The sequence below is a fragment of the Protopterus annectens genome, chromosome 4.part1 (genome assembly GCF_019279795.1).
Source record: "Protopterus annectens isolate FY-2018-M chromosome 4.part1, PAN1.0, whole genome shotgun sequence".
NCBI lineage: Eukaryota > Metazoa > Chordata > Ceratodontiformes > Protopteridae > Protopterus > Protopterus annectens.
This window is the reverse complement of record NC_056734.1, coordinates 368,147,086-368,168,859: the sequence shown is the minus strand read 5'-3', so window position 1 is coordinate 368,168,859 and position 21,774 is coordinate 368,147,086. Positions and strand designations below refer to the sequence as shown.

At 42.6% G+C, this 21,774-nt stretch overlaps 1 protein-coding gene across 2 annotated transcripts in view; it reads left to right on the top strand.

The window, feature by feature from the left end:
- Positions 1-21,774, top strand: part of LOC122800861 (protein phosphatase inhibitor 2-like) — a 676,862-nt gene that overhangs the window by 136,485 nt on the left and 518,603 nt on the right. The window lies entirely within an intron of this gene.

Genomic DNA, 21,774 nt, shown 5'->3' with positions numbered 1-21,774 from the left:
TGGATCCTTAAGGTGCTCCTTTGGTTACTGGTAACAGGGGGGACAATGGTCCTGCCATAGAACTGCTTGCTGATGGGCAGATAAGTAGCTGTTGAACTTTGATAATAGAGGAGGGACTTGTATTTAGGGTGGATAGTGCATCAAGAAGCAGACTGTGGTTTACCATGTCAAAGGCTTTTGATAGGTCTAAGAATATGGAAGAAACAAATAGACCCTTGTTTCTGTGGTGGTTAACTATGTTGGTGAATGATAGTAGTGCTGTTGTGGTGTTAAGGGAAGGTCTAAAGCCATGTTGGGATTTGCAGAGTAGGTTGTCATTCTGGAGGTACTGTATTAGTTGAGTATGAACAACTTTCTAATATTTTGGATAAAGGTGATAGGATTGCTATTGGGTGATTAGTTGGTGAGCTCTAAGGAGTTGCCTCCTTTGTGCAGTGGAATTTTATATGATATTTTCCATGAGGTGGGGACTTTGCATTCTGAGAGAGATCTGTTTATGAGAATAGAGACCGGATAGGCTATAGCTTCAGCTGAGATCTGAAGGATGTCTGCTGGCAGCTTATCAGCTGCTAGAGTAGTTGGTTTAAGTTTACCAAGGAGTATAGATATTGATTTGGTGGCTACAGAGTGGAGTTGAAAATTGGGCTATTGTTTTGTATATTGGAGTGGGTTGGGGTAGTTATTGGTGTGGGGCTGCCAGTATTATTTTGGGCATTGGCAAGGGTCTGGACTGTTTCGGTATAGAATTTGTTAAACTGAGTAGGAATGTTTTCATGGTTATTTGGAAGCACAGGAGTTGGAGTCGTGGACTTTCCTGGATGCACTATACCATTTATTGAGGCCCAGAATTTTGTGGGTTGTGAGCATATTTTTCTTGCATGCTTGTATAGTAGCTGGATTTGTCTAGTTTGATTTGTATTTTGGCTTTGTTACGGAGCTCTACATAGTTTTGTTTTTCTGATATTGAATCCAGGCCTTGTCCCTTTCTTTTATTGTAGTTTTAGTATCTTTTCTTAGCCATGGGGTTGGATGATGGTCACTTTAGGGTATCTGGAAGACAACCAGATTGCTGTGCAATAGTGGGGTCAGATACCAGGATCCAGTCTAAGATGGACTGGCGTTTGGATGTTTTGTCCATTCGAGTGGGAGTGGTTATAGTTTGGGTAAACCTGTGGAGGTTTATGAAGGCAGAGGGGTTATGGCTGGAGCAGTGAAGCCAGTCAATATTGAAGTCTCCTAATAGTATGGTTTCATGTGGAAGGGAGTTGGAGGTCCATTTAAGCAGGCTTTCCATTGCAGTGATATTATTGCCTGGTGGTATATAGCCACCTGCAATAATTATGTTTGTTGGAATTTATTTTTAATTTGGCAAGGATTAGTTCTACATCTTTGAATTCATGGGTATTGTAATCTAGTTGATGTTCATCGTGTTACCCTGCTGCAGTCATCACACTTGGGTTATCCTGTCGTCAGGCGGTCCCGCAGTCGGCCGGATTTCCAAAGTCGTGGTCCGACGTTGGTTGCTGTCGCCTCATCCTTGACATCAGTGCGCTAGGGGTACATACATTGCAACCGACGACATTTTCTCCAGTCTTTCTTGCCGTGCGGTGCCCGAAGCAGAAGCAGTTCGCAAGTACCGGTCGGCCGACTCCTGAGATTTTCGAATTTCAGACCGAAGTCTTCTATAAAGCTAAGTACCCCGTTGGGGAAACTTTTCTTGCCTCAAACCGATGTCAGAAAAAGTTAACAATTGTATTTCTCGTGGGAAGCAAATACCTCATAAGGATTTTCATTCTTATTGCATACTTTGCCTAGGCCCTGATCATGTAACTTGTCGTTTTTGTGCTAGATTTAATAAACGTACTATTAAAAGACGATTTGATTTCGCACTACACTTTTTTGTCAGAAAATTTAATTATAACATGCCGTCGGAGCTACCTACTACCGGCGTGCACAAAAAGCGCAGGGATAAGGATCGACAGCCCAGGCCTAAGCCTGATTCCGAGGCCTTGGTTGATCCGGTCTCCAGTTCTCCGGTCATCAGTGAGGCTCCGACGCAGCCTCTGACTACCGCAGTTCAGGAACCCGAGACCGCTACGGATATTTTGATGGAATGTACTAGGCCGACGCAGCCTTTTACTTCAGGCCCTACCATCGATTTACCTTCCAAGGACGTCTGTGTTTCTGAAACACCATCACTTTCTGAAGGCATTTTCAGACCAACGACTTAGTCAAAATGTTTTCCAAGTCGAAAACTCCCTCCAAATCGAAAAAGGCTTCACTTCAGTCTCCTGTTCAAGGCCCTATGCCTAAGAAACAAATGCTCAAGATGGCTGAAGATTTGATTTCTCTTATCAGGGGTTCTCAGCCTCCTCCTGACAAAAGGCCTAGACAAGAGGAAGAATCTGCTTCCTCTGAACAACTGTCTATCTCTTCAGATTCCTTTGAGGACCAAGACTATTCCTTCTCTCCTTATGAAGATTCTGATGCTGAGGACTATATTCCCTCAGCTTCCCCTCCAGAAGATTACTCTTTTGGGGAAACTTTACACACTATGAGGGAACATTTTCACTGGGAAGGTCAGGATTACTCTGATTCCAAGAAAAGGCTCAGAGTTTCTTTTACTCCCCCAACACAGACCTCTAGCCATACCACCTGTTTTGGACATTGTGGATGATGTCTATTTAGAATCCAGTTTCAACTCTTGACTCTCTGCCTCCTGCCCCGGCCAAGCCTGACAGATACTACAGAGTTCCTGATTCCCACAAATTTACAAAAGCCCAGTAGCTGACCCAGAGACCATCTCCCAGGATCCCAAAGGGGGCTAAAGCTTCCATGGCTAAAAATCCAGTACCTCCTGAAAGGGATTCAAGAGCACTAGACAGATGGGGGAAAAAGATTTGCACCTCAGCCACTTTAGCTATGAGAGCTCTAAACTGTCAATTTCATATGCTTAAGTATCAGCAATTTCTGAACTCTCAGTTAAAACAAAAGATAACCACCCTACCTCAACAACCTGAATTGAAAGAAGTACAGGATTTGTTGCATGCCACTGAGCAGGTGGGCAAACATACCTTACAATGTGGGTTTGATTCTTTAGAGGCCTCCTGCAGAGCAGCTATCACTGGTTCAGTTATACGTAGGCATGCCTGGTTAAAGGAACAAAGTCTGCCTGATCATGTTAAAGCAAAACTACTAGATGCTCCCTTACAGCAGGATGTTCTTTTTGGTGTTAAAGCAGCAGAAGTTTTAAAGAAAATGGAAGATAAGGCAAAATCAATGCAGACAGTCAAAGATTTCCTACAGGTGCAACCCCCTCGCTTCCGCAGAAACTGGCCAACAAAAAATTGGTCCTTTCCAGCCACTGACAGGCCTCAGAGGGGTAAATACAGGCGCCCAAGGGGCAAGAGGACAACCACAAGCTCAGTATAAATCTCGCCAATGGGGCACTCCAACCCAGAAGGGAGGAGAAGACAGGTCTCAACCCACCAGAAGGCAAACTCAATGACTTGCACCTCAGCTGGCCAAACAAAGCTCTTTTGTCAGCCCCTGAAAAACTAGCACTTTTTGCAGACAACTGGCACATGGTCACAAAGGACAAATGGGTCCTAGACATAATTTTACGAGGATACAGATTCCACTTTCACACCTTGCCAATAAAAAGAGGAATGCCAAACCTGCCACAAAATCAAAGGGCAGAGGCTCAAAAACAAATTACAGCTCTCATGGCCATGAGAGACATTCAAAGGATACCAACTCAAGAGCTAGGCCAAGGATTTTACTCAAGACTCTTCCTAGTACCCAGAAAAGAAAATGCTTGGAGACCAATTCTGGACCTTTCAATTCTAAACACTTACAAGTTCCCAAATTCAAGATGCTAACACTACAGCAGCTACTTCCCATGTTGGGCAAGGAAGCATGGCTGGTAACATTGGACCTCAAGGAGGCATACCTGCATGTCCCTATCAGACAAAGTTGCAGAAGATACCTCCGTTTCATTGCAGGTTCAACCCATTATCAATTCTCTGCACTGCCCTTTGGCTTATCTACTGCGCCCAGGGTATTCACAAAATGCCTGGCACCAGTAATTGCATACTGCAGACAAAGAGGAATTCAAATATATCCATACCTTGACGACTGCCTCATCCAAGCAGAAAGAAAAGACATTCTCTTACAACATCTGGCTTTTGTAAAGCATCTACTAAATTGTCTGGGGTACACAGTAAACGAAAAGAAGTCAAAACTAGTACCCTCACAAAAGACATTCCTGGGTGCCAGCTTGGACACAACGGCCCAGAAGGCTTATCTTACACCAGACAAGCAATTACAACTGACTCAATATTTCAAGACAATGGCAACAAAGACCCAATTAACTGCAAGAAAAATTCTGCAGGCGTTGGGCTTCATGGCATCTTGCATTCTGATAATACCATTTGCAAAACTGCATATGAGGAAATTACAATGGTACCTAAAAAGCGTATGGTCTCAACACAGCCACAGCTTGGACACAGTGATATCTCTCATTCCCTGCCTTCAACAGGAATTTCTATGGTGGGCACAGGCATGTCACCTCAACAAGGGTCAGCCTTTCACCTTGCCCCCACCCAGGCAAACTATCAACAGATGCTTCAGACTATGCCTGGGGGGCACATATGGCAGGTCAATGCATTCAAGGCTTATGGACTGCAGAACAAAGAAAACTGCACATAAACCAAAAAGAGATGCTAGCTGTACAGAAAGCTCTGACCGCCTTCAAGGATCTACTGCAGCCTGGACAACTGGCAATAGACAGACAACACCACAGTAATGTGGTACATAAACAAACAAGGGGGCACACATTCCTACCCTCTTTGCAGGCAAGCACTAATCTTATGGAACACAGCTCTGGCCTACCAAGTCCAGTTACAAGCTCACTTCCTGCCAGGACAGAAAAACACATTGGCAGACTACCTAAGCAGAAACATCAAAGATCCCCACGAGTGGAATCTAGACCCACAAATATTTGCAATGATAACTCAGAGATGGGACCTACCAAATATAGACCTGTTTGCCAGTCCTCAAAACTACCAGCTGACAAAAATTTGGTACAAGGACATTCCACCATCAAGCTTGGAAAGTGGACGCTCTCTCCTTCAGTTGGAAAAACCTGACAGCATATGCCTTTCCTCCTTTACCTCTTCTCACAAAGGTACTTTTGAAGGTCAAAAAGGAGAAACCTCGAATGATTCTCATAGCCCCAGACTAGCCACGCTAGCACTGGTACCCGCTATTGAAGAATATGGCTCACAGCCCACCATGGATATTGCCTCAAATACCTCATTTACTCACGCAACCAGACAAGCAGATTCTACACAGCCAGATCAAAACCTTAAACCTGGCTGCATGGCAAATCAATTAAGCATCCAACCAGCCCCTCTTTCACAAGCAGTACTGGATGTTATTCTAGAAGCCAGGAGGCCAAGCACCAGGAAGGCTTACTCGGACAAATGGAAAAGGTTTACTGCTTGGAACCAAGCTAAAGGCCAAGACACAACTCAGCCTCATATGCCTCACATTCTGCAGTATCTAGCTGAGATGTTGCATAAAGGACTTTCCTTCTCCTAAATTAAAATCCATGCTTCAGCTATTCCAGCTCACTACGACACAAATCCACCTTTATTTTCAAATCCACTCCTAAGGCAGTTCCTCAGAGGGGCAAAAAACATTAGACCACCTAGAAGAGCTCCTACACCAACATGGGACCTCAACTTTGTTCTGTAAAAACTAACGCTTCCTCCCTTTGAACCAGCTTTTTCTGCAGACCTTCAGTTCCTCTCTTGGAAGACTGCCCTGCTCCTGGCAATAACTTCTGCTAGGAGAGTTTCAGAATTACAGGCACTTATGGCAGTGGAACCTTTCCTCGTTTTTCATCAAGACAGAGTTTGTCTACGAACTAATCCTTCCTTCATGCCTAAGGTGGTTTCCAGTGTAGCTTTAAATCAAACCATCCATCTACCCACTTTCTTCCCCAATCCACAGAACAAAGGTGAGAGACTCCTGCATTCCTTGGACATTCACAGGCAGCTTCGATACTACTTTGATAAAACTAAGGCTTTCAGAAAAACTGACCAGCTCTTTTGTTTCCTATGCTACAGCTTCTCAAGGGAAGGCCATATCCAAGCAAACCATTTCAAAATGGATAGGCCATTGCATACGATTCTGCTATACCCATCATGGGAAACCAGTTCCTCCTACCATTAGATCCCACTCTACTAGGGCAGCAGCTACCTCTACAGCCTTTCTCAGGGGGATTCCTACCAAGGAAATTTTAGAAGCTGCAACTTGGAGTTCTGTACACACCTTCACCAAACACTGTCACTTACCTCTTTATTCTAAGTCTAGGGCAGGCTTCGCCACTGCAGTTCTGCAAGGCCTCATTGCCTCCACTAACCCTCTATGATGTCTCCACCCTTCCTTAGCTTTGGGACTCAACCCAAGTGTGATGACTGCAGCAGGGTAACGCGATGAACATAGTACAGTTTTGTACCTACCATAAATGTAGATGTTAGAGTGTTCACCCTGCTGCAGTCCAGGTTTCCCTCCCTCCAACCCCTCTGATTTACTGGCTAAATCTTTTCTATGCCTTACTGATGTATTTGCTTATAGTTGAAGGGTTTTTGTGTTTGTACAGTGTTCTCACCTTTTGGTACTAATTTGGATCACCTCTTTGAGGGCACCTGACATCTGGGGCAAGAAAAACTGAAGAAAATGGCGTTGGTTGCAATATATGTACCCCTGGCGCACTGACGTCCGGGATGAGGCGACAGCAACCAATGTCGGACCAAGACTTTGGAAATCCGGCTGACTGTGGGACCGCCTGATGACAGGATAACCCAAGTGTGATGACTGCAGCAGGGTGAACACTCTAACATCTACATTTATGGTAGGTACAAAACTGTACTTTCTAAGGCAAGATGATTTTGGAATAATATTGCAACACCTCTGACCTTTTTCTCTGATCTGTCTCTTAGGATAATGTTTAAACGCGGGGCAGTAATCTCATTATTGTAATGTTGTGGTTTGAGCCATGTTTCAGTTAACACAGCGATATCCGGTTTGTATAGAGCTAGTAGGGCATGAAGGAAGTCATGAATTTTGTTAAGTATACTTATTACATTAATGTTTAAGAAGAGGAGAGCTGAGGTAGGTCTGTGGTGTAGGGGATTTAGCTTATTTAAGTTTGGGCTGATTGATGTTTTGGGTCCTGGATTGGGATGTATATCACCACTGCAAGTGAGTTTATGGAGAAGGTGTAGATTGGTCAGTTTGTGACTTATTTAAGTTCCTCTTTGAGAGGAGAGGGGGCTAGTTTTGATTTTCAGTTTAATGCGCCAGTAATAGAAGGGTAGGGGGAGGTAAGGTCACATGGTGATGTAAGGAAGTTTTTTAGTTTGGTGGTGGTAGCTGTGGAATCAGTTTGCCAAGGGGATGGGATGTGGTTATGAAGCGGAGTGTGGTAGGAGGACAGGATGGAAAGTAGGAGTAGGCTGAAGATTATTAATGGGTAGAATGACATTTTTAGTAGTTGGGTTGGATGTGTGCAACCCATGTTATCTAGTTTCAGAAAGAATGTGTTACATGCAAGGGTACTATCTATGAATGAGTGAGATTGGTGTTGTATTGGGTGTATGTGGGAGTTTGTTGTTAAGAGGCTTACGAGATTTAAAGTGATGGCTGGATGACGGTGTAAGACTTGCTAATGGGAGTTGTCTGTAGCTACACGTTGAAGTGATGTTAGGCACTTAAGAGTTGTATAAGCATCAGGTAATGTTGGGTATATGGCTACAGAAAAGTGATGGGAGAGTATGGCCAGTGCAAGAGTGATCGTTTTGTGTTGGGGAGCTGCAGTAAAGCGAAGAAGTATTGGTCAGGTAATTGGTATCCTTTAAGTGAGGGTAGCAGAGATAGTGAGTTAGTAAATACGGGGGGATACTTGCTACTTTATCTGTAATGATGTTCTTGACTATGGATAAGGTGAATGGCAATTATATATTGTCAATTTATTTGTACTATGTTCAGATATGTGTATTTACTGCAGTTAAAATATTAATTATAAGTAATAAGTAATAGTTAATGGTTATAGGGTGTTGTGTATAGAGAGGTGGTGGAGGAGGTAGGGATTCTATGTTGGAGGCAGGAAGTAGGCTAGAGTGTTTGTGAGGAACAGGAAGGGGAGGAGTGTTTGAGTAGGAGGAAACAGGTGATTAGGTATAAAGGAAATGATATGGGGGCTGGGAGAAGAGCGAAGTGAGCCTGAGCGTAGTGGGGCTGCACCAACTGTAAAAAAAAAAAAAAAAAAAAAAAAAAAAATCAATACCTTAACATAAAACAAATTATCAACAGTGAAATGGATGAAAGGGGTGGGGATGGGCTAAGAGGAAGAAGGTTTGCAGCTGTTGCCCCTGGGGTGTGCAGTCTAGCTGATTTTAACAAGACAATAACAGTGGTCACAAAAGCTGGCACCAACAAGGTTCCTGGAGTTAAACATGGGACTGCAGTCTATTTTTGGATGAGTGCTGGTTAGTTTTCTTTGCTTTTAGCTGGAGTGAGAGGATTCCTTGCTCACACAAGTGGGGGTGCCCAAAGCGATCAGGTGCTCAGTGGCTCTAAAAGTTGCAAATAAGACAAAAGGAAAGAATGTAAGACTAAAAGCAATAAAATAAGGACATCAAAATAAGCACAACCATCATAAATATTGGACAGAAAGCAGAGCAAGTGAACATAGCCTATTAGAAGTCATCAAAAGAAATATTTTCATACTCTGCAACCAGTCTTTTTCAGCAGCAGTCAGTATACTAGTTAGAATATCCTATTACCAGACAATATTTCAACTATGTAACAGTTTAACCAGTTAACCATAAATATCATTCTGCACTTTACAATGTATGTTTAACTTACTGCAACAGAATATACAGTAGCAGCAGCGTAACTAGTTGGAATATACTACTACCAGACAATATGGCAACAATGTAGTAGATGTTCTTCGTGTTTCACTGTTGCAGTCATCACATTTGAGTTACCTGCTTGCAGTAGCCCTCAGCCTGATTAACAAAGTCTTGGGTCCTGCGTCGGTTGCTGTCCCATCTTCCATGACATCAGGTAGTCAGGGGTATAAAGCATGCAGCCGACACCATTACATCAGTCTTTCTTGCCGTGCAGTGCCTGAAGCAGAAGCAGTTCGCAAGTGCCGGTCAGCCGACTCCTGAAATTTTAGTTTTCGAGTTTCAGAACCGAAGTCTTCAACTAAGCTAAGTACCCCGTTGGGGAAACTCTTTCTTGCTCTAAACCGATGTCAGTAACCGTCAATAATTGTATTTCTTGTGGAAAGCAAATACGTCCTAAAGATTTTCATTCCTACTGCACTCCTTGCCTAGGCCCTGACCACGACGTACCTCGCTGTCGGTTTTGTGCCTTATTTAAACAACAAACTATTTGTCGGTATATTTACTCTTCTAAATATTTTGGTACTCTGTTCAATTATCCAGATATGGCTTCGGTAAGCCACCCGACTACCGACATTCCGAAAAAACACAAAATAAAGACAGAGACAGACCGCATAGGTCCAAAGCTGCCGGCGACGCTTCTCCTAAGCTAGTTGCCAGTTTGCCGGTACTCAGTGAGCTGCTTTCGCAGCCCCTGATACCCGGTACTTCAGATTCGCAGGCCTCTACTGAGACCCATTTGGAGTCCGGTATGCCGTGAGATGCTTCATCTGTGGAACCTGCGAATGTCTCTGCCTTGGATGGGTCCGGAGCCGCTGTTCAAGCACCGGCTTCTGAGGGTGTAATCGGGCCTACTGACTTGCATATTAAACAGACGCCATCTTCTTCTTCAAAGCCTAAAACTCGATCCATGCGTAGCAAATCAACACCCAGACCGCATGTTCAGGCCTCTGTCTAAAAAAACAAATAAGAATGGCTGAAGACCTTTTTACTTTAATCATGGGAAGCCAACCTTCCCCCTCTAAGAGACCTAGGACTGAGTTTGCGTATGATTCTTCTGATCAGAAGTTTGAAATTTCTGTTTCCTCTGATGACCAGGATTTACCCTTGTCTACCTATGGGGATTCTGATGCAGAGGACTCTGTTTTCTCTGCTTCCCCTCCAGAGGATTTCTCTTTTGGTGAAACCTTGCATACTCTTGGGGAGCTTTTTTGCTGGGAAAGCCAGAATTGCTCTGACTCTACAAAGAGGTTTGGGGATTTCTTACTCCTGCCCCAACACAGGCCTTTAGCTATCCCCCCTGTACTGGACATAGTTGATGATCCCTTTTCGGAATCTAGCTTTGCCTCTGACTCTCTACCTCTTGCTCCCAGAAAACCTGATGGATATTACAGGGTTCCTGAATCTCACAAGTTCCTTTAAAAAAATCCTACTGCGGATCCTGAGACCATTTCACAGGGACCCAAGGGCATTAAGGCTACTACTGCCAAAAATCCTATTCCCTCTAATAGAGATTCCAGGGCGCTGGATAGAGATGGGGTAAGAAGGTATACACTTCTGCAACCTTGGCCATTAGGGCCTTAAACTGCCAGTTTCATATGTTGAAGTATCAGCAGCATATTATTGGATTGCTTAAACAGAAATTGATGTTGATTCCTGACTGTGCTGAAAATAAAGTTTTACAGGATTTAATACATTCTGCTGAACAAGTTGGAAAACACACTTTGCAATGTGGTTTTGATTCACTAGAGGCTTCTTGCAGGGCTGCTGTCACTGGGTCTGTACTTAGAAGGCATGCTTGGTTTAAGGAGCAATCTTTGCCAGATCAAGTTAAAGCTAAATTGCTGGATACTCCTTTAAACCAAGACAGCCTGTCTGGCAACAAAGCAGAAGAATTACTTAAAAAGATGGGGGGGGAAGCTAAATCTATGCAAACTGTTAGAGTTCCTGCAAGTACAGCCTCTCAGATTTAGTAGGCATTGGCCCTCTAAAAATTGGTCCTTTCTTGCCTCTTCCAGGCCTTCAGTCCAAACCCAGAACCAGCAGAACACCCAGGCTTCAGTCCCAAGGTACTCACAGGGCTAAACAGTGGGGGACTCCCGCTTCCAAAGCAGGGAGTGGTAAGACTCCCCCCTATGATAAACTGCCTCAGTGACTTAACTTTAAATCTTCCAAGCCCTGCACAACCGACTGTTCCCTTAGGGGGACAGATTGCCCAGCAGGCAAAAAATTGGGAACTCATTACCCAGGACAAATGGGTTTTAAATATAGTTTACCAAGGATACAGATTCCACTTTCATTCCTTACCAACCCCAAACGGTTGGCCAGACCTACCCCCAAATCAGTGGGCGGAGACTCAAAAGTATATTCTCGCTCTCTTAAGCATAAGGGCTTTTCAGCCTATTCCAGAAGAGTAATGGGGACAAGGTTTCTACTCAAGACTTTTCTGGGTACCCAGAAAAGACAACTCCTGGCGTCCTGTACTGGATCTCTATCCTAAACGCATTTTTGGTGATTCCAAAATTCAAGATGTTAACTCTTCAACTGCTTCCTATGCTAGGCAAAGATGCCTGGTTGGCAACACTGGATTTAAAGGAAGCTTACCTGCACATCCCAATAAGGGAATCCTGCAGAAGATACCTACACTTCAAAGCAGGATACATGCACTATCGGTTCTCTGCACTGCCCTTTGGCGTATCTACTGCACCCAGGGTATTCACAAAGTGCCTAGCTCCAGTCATTGCATTTTGCAGGCAAAGAAATATCCAAATATATCCTTACCTGAAAGATTGTCTAATGTTTGCAGAAAACCTACTATTGAATCCTCTGGCATTTGCACAGAAATTGCTAACTTCCCTGGGGTACACTATAAACAAAAAGAAATCACATCTTGTACCCTACCAACAGATTGTATTCCTGGGAGCAAGCTTGAATACAACTTCCCAGATGGCATTTCTCACGTCAGAAAAACAAGTTCATTTGACAGCCTACTTCAAACTACTGGCCACAAAGACAGCTATCTGCAAGGAAAATACTGCAAGCCCTGGGGTTCATGGCCTCCTGCATTCTACTAATTCCATATGCAAGACTGTATATGAGGAAACTACAGTGGTATCTAAAAAGCCTATGGTGTCAACATTCTCAGGATCTAGAAGCAATGCTTCCTGTCAGTCCTCGTCTACAGATAGAGTTCCTTCTGTGGGCAGACACCTGTCACCAAAACAAGGAACTACCATTCACTCTACCCCCTGCTGCCCAAACCCTAACAGACGCATCAACCTATGCTGGTAGGGAAGTACATTCAGGGCAATTGAAACCCAAGTCAAATGCACCTGCACATCTATCCGAAAGAAATGTTAGCTGTATAAAATGCTCTGACCGCCTTCAAGGACCACATTCTTCCAGGACAATTATTGGTAAAGACAGACAATACCAGTGTTATGTGGTACATAAACAAGCAGGGGGGAACCCAGTCATACCCTCTCTGCAGACTAGCCATGGCTCTTGGAATACAGCCTTGAGCTACCAAGTGCACCTACAGGCTCAATTCCTGCCAGGAAATCTAAACACACTGGCAGACTAAGCAGAAATCTCATGGACCCACACGAGTGGAAAATGGAACCAAAGATTTTCAACATGTTGAGAAACAAATGGGGGTCCCCAGAACTACCAATTTGAAAAAATTCTGCACAAGGACTCCCCCCAGAACTACCAATTTGAAAAAATTCTGCACGAGGACTCCCCACAAACAATCTTGGAAAGTGGATGCCCTGTCCTTCACTTGGAAAAACCTATCAGTTTATGCCTTCCCCCCTCTGCCTCTCCTCTCCAAGGTACTATTAAGATCAAACAGGACAAACCAAGGATGATACTGATTGCACTAGACTGGCCACACCAACACTGCTACCCCTTTTTGCGCAGTGTGTCACTGCTAGCACCATGGCACCTGCCTCAGAACCCTGTCCTGCTGTCACAGCAGGAGGGACAGATTCTGCTCTGCACTCACAGCTTCAAACCCTGAACCTGGCAGCCTGGCTAATTAACTGATCTCTTTTACCATCCCTCAATAAGCAAGTGTTGGATGTCATTCTGGAGGCAAGGAGGCCAGGTACTAGAAAATCCTATGCTGAAAAATGGAAGATTCTGTTCTTGGAACCAAACTCGGGATGGGCACAGTCGCACCCAATTTACCTCAGATTCTTCAATACTTAACTGAGATGCTGCACAGGGGCCTTTCCTTTTCCTCCATCAATATTCATGCCTCAGCCATTTCAGCTCATTACAACACAGAACCCACCCCTCTTCTCTCATCCACTGGTGTAGCAGTTCCTCAGAGTGGCCAAAAACTTAAGACCACCCAGGAGAGCTCCTACTCCAGCCTGGGACCTTAACTTTGTATTTGGAAAAACTCACTCTACCTCCTTTTGAGCCAGCTGCAAATGCAGAGTTGAAATTCCTTTATTGGAAAACAGCCTTCCTTTTAGCCATCACTTCAGCTAGAAGGGTGTCTGAGTTACAGGGCCTCATGGCAGTGGAGCCTTTCATCATTTTTAATGCAGATAATGTGTCCCTCATGACCAATCCCTCCTTCATGCCCAAGGTGGTATCCAGTATGGCCCTTAATCAGTTCATTCATTTGCCAACCTTCTTTTCTAATCCACAACAAAGGGGAGATAATTCTGCACTCCTTAGATGTACACAGACAACTTGGATTTTGTTTGGACAGGACTAAACCTCTCAGGAAATCTGAACTGCTGGTTGCATTTGCTGCAGGGGTAGAGGGGAAGGCCATTTCAAAGCAAACCATTCTTAAGTGGATAGGCCATTGCATTCATTTATGCTGTAAGCACCATGGAAAGCCTACGCCACAGGGGATTAGACCACATTCTACCAGAGCTGCATCTACCTCTACAGCCTTTCTCAGAGGTGTCCCTACCAGGGACATCCTAGAAACTGCTACCTGGAGTTCGCCTTCAAGCATTACCATTTGCCAATTTTCTCAAAATGCAGGGATGGCTTTGCCACTGCAGTCTTGCTGGGCCTTGTAGCTGGTCCTAATGCGATCTAATTTCCTCCTCCCATCCTTCGCTTTGGGAAGAACATAGTACAGTTGTGTACACTTACATAAATGTAGATGTTTGAGTATATTCACTGTTGCAGTCTTAGTTACCCTCCCTCCAACCCCGACTTCTATTGGCTGTGCCTCTATTCTTGCTTACTATGTTTAAAGCTTTTTGGTGTATTTGCTTTTTTGTTGGAAGTGTAACCTTATATATAATAAAAAAAAAAATAAATATATATATACTTCCCATTATGGGGGCCCCTGACATCTGGAGCAAAAATAACTGATGTAATGGCGTTGGCTGCATGCTTTATACCCCTGACAACCTAACATCATGAAAGATGGGACAGCAACTGACGCAGGACCCAAGACTTTGTTAATCAGGCCGAACTGAGGGCTACCGCAAGCAGATAACCCAAATGTGATGACTGCAACAGTGAATACACTCTAACATCTACATTTTGTGGTAAGTGTACACAACTGTACTTTTCACAGGTTTACCATAAATATCATTCAGCACTTTATAATGTATGTTTAACTTACAGAAACAGAGTATTCAGTAGCAAGTCAGTGTAACTAGGTGGAATATACTATAACCAGACAATATTGCAACAATGGTTTCACCAGTTTACCATACATATCATTCAGCACTTAAAAAAAGAGAGTATTTCTACCTCCGCACTATCATTTAGAGGAACTCTGAATCAGGTTTACTGAAACTGGAAGCAAACAAAAACATAAGCTTCTAATATCCAAATATATATATATATATATATATATATATATATATATATATATATATATATATATATATATACCAACAAAAATAAAAAAACTGGAAAGCTACCTTAGAGAGATTACTGTAATACTCTATCAGGGACAGTGAGTTTACAGTGTGGAAGACAACACTGAAAGAAAAATAATACGATCACTTACTAGAGATGCTACACCTGGAGTGCTTTCAGTTGTAATTAGAGCAAATATGGCATCCAGGGTTTTTAAAACCTTTGGTCTGTTGTACCTGAGCAATCATTTGGGGGTGGGGGAAGGGAGGGAAACCATCAATTAGAGTTTAAAGTAGCAGGAGAGAATTGTTAGTGTGTTCAGTTGTTATGGATTCGGACATTTGATCATTCGATCAAATGTCCTAGAGCCATATAAATATACATATATATATATATATATATATATATATATATATATATATATATATATATATATATATATAATATTCTCTTTATAAAACATGGTTAACCATGTCCTTCTAGAGATTCGCAAGCCTGAAATAATGCTCAGAATTTAGAAAGTTGGTCGGGCTTAGAACTTTTCAGCATCCCCTTGTTGTCTTTTGGCTTTTCCCGGTTAGGGGTCGCCACAGCGGAACTCCTGTCCACTAATGATTGGCTGTAAATTTTGACTAACACTGAGGTGCCAGCTCGACGTTCAACCTTCAATGGAGGCACGCCCATTTACGCATGTCTTTCGAACGCCCCCCAGCTGTGAGGAGGACATGCAGACACCACACAGAAGGCACTCCTCGCACTCCAGCCAAGAATCGAACAGGCGAACCTCTTGCTGTGAGGCAACAACGCTACCGTTGCACCACCGCCGCTTCAGCATCCCCTTGTATTGCTCATATTTACATAGTCTCTACCTTTCTCATTACATGCCTAAAGGTACTGATCCTTGCACAGTTACAGCATCCAGTAAACAAAAGATCATTAGAAGTGTAACAGTACGGTTTTGTGCCATTAACGATCACAATCACCCTCACAATCACATGTAGAAAATACAAAAACCCATACAGAGGAAATCTAAGACAACAAAAGCACTTTTGCTTCCAACATGATTATATTAACTTTTGCATACATGTGCAAGTTCAGAGGAATAAGTAGCATGAAAGGTACTGTCTATTATTGTATAGAGATGTAATGTTCAACTTTCAAGCATGTGGAATGTGGTGATCGCATATGGGAAATTTTGCCACTGGCATAGCTGTTCAGTGGATAGCCCTTTTGAATTTGAGACTTGAAATTATTTGGCAAATGTATACTTACTCAAAACATGCTATGGTATTAGCAAGCAACATCCTGAAAAAATATATTTTTTAGCTGCAACTTTCTTAAACAAAAGTCCGATGCCTAACATTGTGCTGTCTGTATAGAGACAGATTAAAAATGCTTGCTTATGCGAAACCTGTTGCTCTAGTAGCAACTTTCTGATAACAAAAAAATCAAACCCCAGCTGTTGCAAACAAAAGATAGCTATTTGAGTTTCATCATTGATATCCTTCAGAAAATAGATGTTCAGGTGAAACCTGTAGCTTTTTTGCCCCTGAAAGTTTGTTACAGCATTACAGCAATAGTTTGAAGGATATTGATGCTGAAACACATAACCGTCTTTTGTTTGTGCCCTGTTTGTTGCCCCAAATTTGACCAGTCGAATATGTTTAACATTTTAGCTGTTGACATTTTTGAAAAAGAGTTGTGAATTTCCAATCATTTTCTGTTGCTGTGGTGTTTGTGAATCTCTGAATCTGGTTTACTGTTTGATGCATTAAAAGCATGCTTCTGATGGTGCTCTGTACTTTGAAGCAACAGCTACATTGTGCTTTCATGCTTTTATATTAATGTTGTAAATCAAAATGTGTATCTGTGCATACTCTAGTTGTATCATTATTTGAATCGGGAAAACGAATTTCTTAACGTAAAATAAGTCATTTGTTAAGCATCAGGTGCGAGATCAGACCTTTGTTGATTTTTCATACCTGTCACTAAAACTGAGTTTCATCATTGATATTTCTGCAATTGCATGCTTAGATGAAATGTGCTGCTCTAGTAGCAGCATTATTATAAAGTCCAGTCTCAGACCTGGCACTAGCAAAAGATAGTTATCCGAGTTCCAGCTTGGATATCCTTCAGAAAATGGATGCTTAGGTGAAAGCTGTTGCTCTGTTTTTAGAAAGTAGGTATTGGAGCAATTGGTTGAAGGATGCCAAAGCTGAAACTGTCTTTTGTTAGTTCCAGGTCCTTCACTGGACTTTTCCTTTAGGAAAAAAAAAAAAAAAGGCTTCCGCTATGAGGTTTCTTTCTTCAGCGCTACCACCAGGCCTAAGATTGGACCCTTTTTTGAAATTGCTACTAGACCAATAGGTCTCACCAAAGCATGCATTTTCTGAAGGATATCTGTGCTGAAAACTCCAAGTTTCTTTCTCTCTTGCCAGTCTGAGATGGGACTATTTTTTTTTTTGTTTAACAGCAAATAAAAAAATAAAGTCCTGGCTCCCAAATATGCAACAGAGTCTAAAAGATTTGATTTTTGCTTGGAAGTGTTTGCGTAGGTATTTTTATACCCCAAGTAGACTCCGCAAATAATTTTTCCTCCAGTAGATGGCAAATGTTGGTGTGATGGGTAAGAAAGAGGTACCCGAGAACATAGGTTTTGGGAGTGGAATGAGTTGGCAGCCTTTAAAAATTCTCTACAGAGTACTCTGTCAGAAATTTTGGATGAGCAAATGGATGTAATTGAGGAAATTACTTTTTGAACTGGCATAGAAAATCTGAATTGCCTAGATATAGTAAGGCCTTGTAAAGCTTAACTCTGGTGGCTGCCAAAAAAGCAACTACCAGGAAATGGAAGTCAGAGTCTAAACAAACTCTAAGTGGGATCTTTAGAAAAAGGGTAGCAGCATATTATCTAGAAAATGGAAATTGAGAAAACAGTACAAGCAGAATAATGTTTTGGAAGGTGAGTGAGTTTAAGGGAAAGCAGGATTTGACCAGCTTATGTAATGCTTGACTGATAGAACTGCAGTGGTGGTGCTGCGGTAGCATTGTCGCCTCACAGCAAGACGTTGTGCTGTTCGATTCTCGGCTAAAGCGTCTTCTGTGTTTAGACATGCATGAATGGGCGTACCTTTGTTGAAAGTTGTACGTCAGGGCTGGCAACTCGGTACGTAAAAATCTGCTGCAAATCATCAGCGGACCGGAGTTCCGCTGTGGCGACCCCTAACCGGGAAAAGCCGAAAGATACAACAACCTGTAATGCTTGACTGATGATAAATGTATACAAAAAAATGTGATGCATAATGTTAACTGGGATCATGTTAATATGGTTTGTTTTCTTTTACGTAAATGTATGTCTGTCTTATGTTTTAAGTGATAATTCAATAAAGGTGTTAAAAATATTGCTATTTTTGTTTAAAAAAATAAGTTTTAAAAAATGTATAACCTAAAATCTTGCATGATATTTATGTCCACTTCAGTTTTGGGCTTGAAGCCACAGGCAGCAGTCATCACATTCTTCCTAATTCTCAAAGTGTATAACATTTCCCTTACTACTTCATATTTTGTCATGGATCTGGTAGTAGTTTAAGCCCATGAGTTTTGGTGGTCATTGTCTTCTAGTAAATAAGTATTGGAATTCCATTTTATTTTTTAATGAAAGTTGCATGTTAGTTGACTTTGCTTCTTGGTAGCTTGAGAATGCTACTGACTTAGGACTAGTGCTTTTGGCCGTGCCGATACTTGCTTTTACTTCTAGTCTCCTTGGAGGAGGCCTTGTTTTTTATTTTAATGTGGTGGGGGCCTTGCGTTTAAACAAAAGTAGTTTAACCACAAAATTTTCCTTAATTGTGTACCTTGAGGCTAGAACATTTTCATGCTGTGTGTAACTCTGTCAGAGCCCTGGCTTCAAGATGCTCCAAGAGAAGTGCAACAAGTTCATTTAATAGTAATTCTTTCCAATGAAGTCTTGACTTAGGAAGGGGCAAAGGTGATCTATGAGGACAGGAGTGTTGGGGATACATATCAAAAATCCTCATCCACCAAGTTTCAGAAAAAAGAGTTTTCTTTCCGAATTTAAGCATGTTCAAGTTCTTGACACCAAACACACTTCCACATTAATCAAGGGTGAAACTTTCCAGAATGTCTAGAGAAGGAACCTTGCCGATTTAGTCTTATAGACCTTGTCCTTGCTCTGTTCTGGCACTTAGTATTTCAAATAAAAATGTATTCCCGCAGACTTCAGTGGATCCTTTGAGAAATGCATTTATGATTCAAGTACATTCTGTATTCAAGTGCTAAATTACTTGACACTCACTCACTCACTCTGATCTGGCAGAATATCCACTAGGTGTGGAGATGGTTGCCTCACAGTGATTTCAAAAGTAAGGTAGAGTTACAGGTGGCAGTAATGGCAAACATAATCTGTGCTGTCGTCTTAATACTATGGATGAAGCAGCTTGTGCATCTAGGTCCTGTGTAGTAGTGGGCCATCATGCCTGGCTCAAGCATTGTAATTTTGTAGTCCGCTTTAAAGCAGTCTGCTCAAGTACCCTGTACAATGGGTCCTCCCTGTTTGGACACCAACTCAGATGAGCTGCATTAAAGTGAACAGGAAAGTAAGACACCCAGATGGACAGACACCCAATTGGATGGGTGCACAGCCAGCCAGGTGCCCAGGCATCTTTGGCTTTGATTTCTCCACTCTGTAAAGCACAACATTTCTGTGAATCAAGAGAAGTGGTGAAACTTGTAATTCAAAAAAAAAAAAAGGGGGGGGGCAATAAAAGCCCTATGAGGAGGATTGGGATAGAAATTCCTACAGACCTGGAGGGTGGTGTTCCTGAACAGACACCATCCAAGAGGCAGAAACATTACACCAGTTAATTTTTTCTGCAGTCCTTCCTCCGGGTCAGCTGCTAAATCCCTGATTGCTTGACTGTCCCACTCTGTAGTCAGGTAGTGATTGGATTTCCCCCTCCCCCATCATTTCCATGTACGAGAGGCCATAGTGCAGGGCAGATGGACAAAGTAGGTCCTATCTGGAGACTGCAGGGTCCCTCTTTCTCCCCAAGGCCAAATTCTCTTCCCACTGTGCCCATCTAAAATGGCAGAAACCAGAGTTGAGTTTGCAGACCTCTTAAAATCTTCGAGGTCCTACCAGACCGTGAAGGGTCTAGTATTTATTCACAATATGTGTATATATTTTTTTCTTTGTCCTGCTAAAAAAATGTCTGGACTTCATGTCCATCAATGATTTAAATGGTCTTAGTCATTGTATTGCAGTCAAAATTCTGGAGGATTTCAGTGCAGTTGATCCTTCCATGCCTGTGGAAGGTGACTGGATGTGCTTTTTGGACTTCAGTACAACTTCCTTTTTATCAGAATAGCTAAGGCATACAAGAAGTTTCAGCATTAGAGTTGATGATAGTCCTTGTCAGTTCAGAGCTCTCCCATTTGGTCTTCCCACAGCTCTCCTGGTGTTTGCTAAGTTTGTAGTGGCAGTTACATTGAACGTCAAAGTGAGGGGATCAAAATACCCCCTCCCCCCCCCCCGGTGACTGTTTCCTACCTGCATCTACAGAGGAGGAGTCACTGATTATATAAATGAAGCTGTTCCTTTCTTTCTTTGTGGAAATCTGTGAACATTGTAGAATCTCAATGGAAGCCTTCTTAAGCTTGGATACTTATTGTCTTGCACCTAATCTCGGTGGCAAGATTGGCCAGTTATCCTTTGGACAAATTTTCCTCCAAGTCAGCTGTTCAGGTTCTTTTGTCTCTTTCCAGTAGCTAGTGTAGTCTTTTTATGTGTTAGGTCTGTCAGCAGCCTGTCTCTCTAGTTCTGTTTGTCGGGTACCACATGTTAGGGGTGTACACTGTTTATAAATGTCTGCTCCTGTCTTACAGTTGTGTATTTTTTTTTTATGCCTTCACTATTTTTGCTAATGGCTGTACATACAATGCATTTCAGGGCTGCTGTTTTTTCTGTTCTTTTACTGCTGTCACTGTCGTAGTCTATTCTGCTGTGCAGGGTTTAGAGCAGACTGTGAATGGAACTTGATCAGATCAAAAGGCCTCTGTGCATGTCCGTGATCTGGAGAGGAGAGCTGTCTATCTTCCATTGCATGCTTTTCAGGACCACCTTCCTCAGATTGCGACTGCCATCCACACTGACAGTATGTCAATGAATGTGGTACATGAACAGGGGGAAATCATTTCATATTCCATATGTTTAGAGACCTTGAGGTTATGAGAATAGGTGATAACGCATCGCTTTCTCATTGCAATGCATATCCCTGGAGAGGGTAACACTGTTGTAAACAATGTCATTCTGTATCATGTTCATCATTCTCACTGCTGCAGCATCCTTTGGCTGTTTGAGTTTTATCCTGCCTGGGATACAACAATTAACTAGATTCACAAAGCTCTGATTCTCTCCCACACCGTTCTGTCTGAGTGCTGGTTTGGCAGCCCGTTTGTGGAGGGAAGTCGGCATTCTGAGTGAAGATGACTTCTGAATTTCTTCATAACGTTCTTACCCCCTCAAGGAATAACAGCTGAGAGGCTTCAAAGGAGACAACAACTGGCTTCAGACTTCATTTCTGACAGGTAAGCCCCCATGGGGAAACCAAAATATTGCCTTTTAAATATCTTTAAAAAATATTTATATATTTTTTGAAGAATGACTGCAATTTTACTAATATCAAAAGATGTTCATGTTTCACTGTTGCAGTCATTACACTTGGGTTATCCTGCTGGCAGGCTACCCGCAGTCGGCCCAAGTTCCAAAATCTAGGTCCGGCGTCGGTTGATGTCTTCTCTTCCCTGACGTCAGTGCGCCAGAGGTATAAAAGATGCAACCAACGCCATTTTCTTCAGTCTTTCTTGCCGCGAGGTGCCCAAAGCAAAAGCAGTTCACAAGTGCAGGTCGGTCGACTCTTGAGATTTT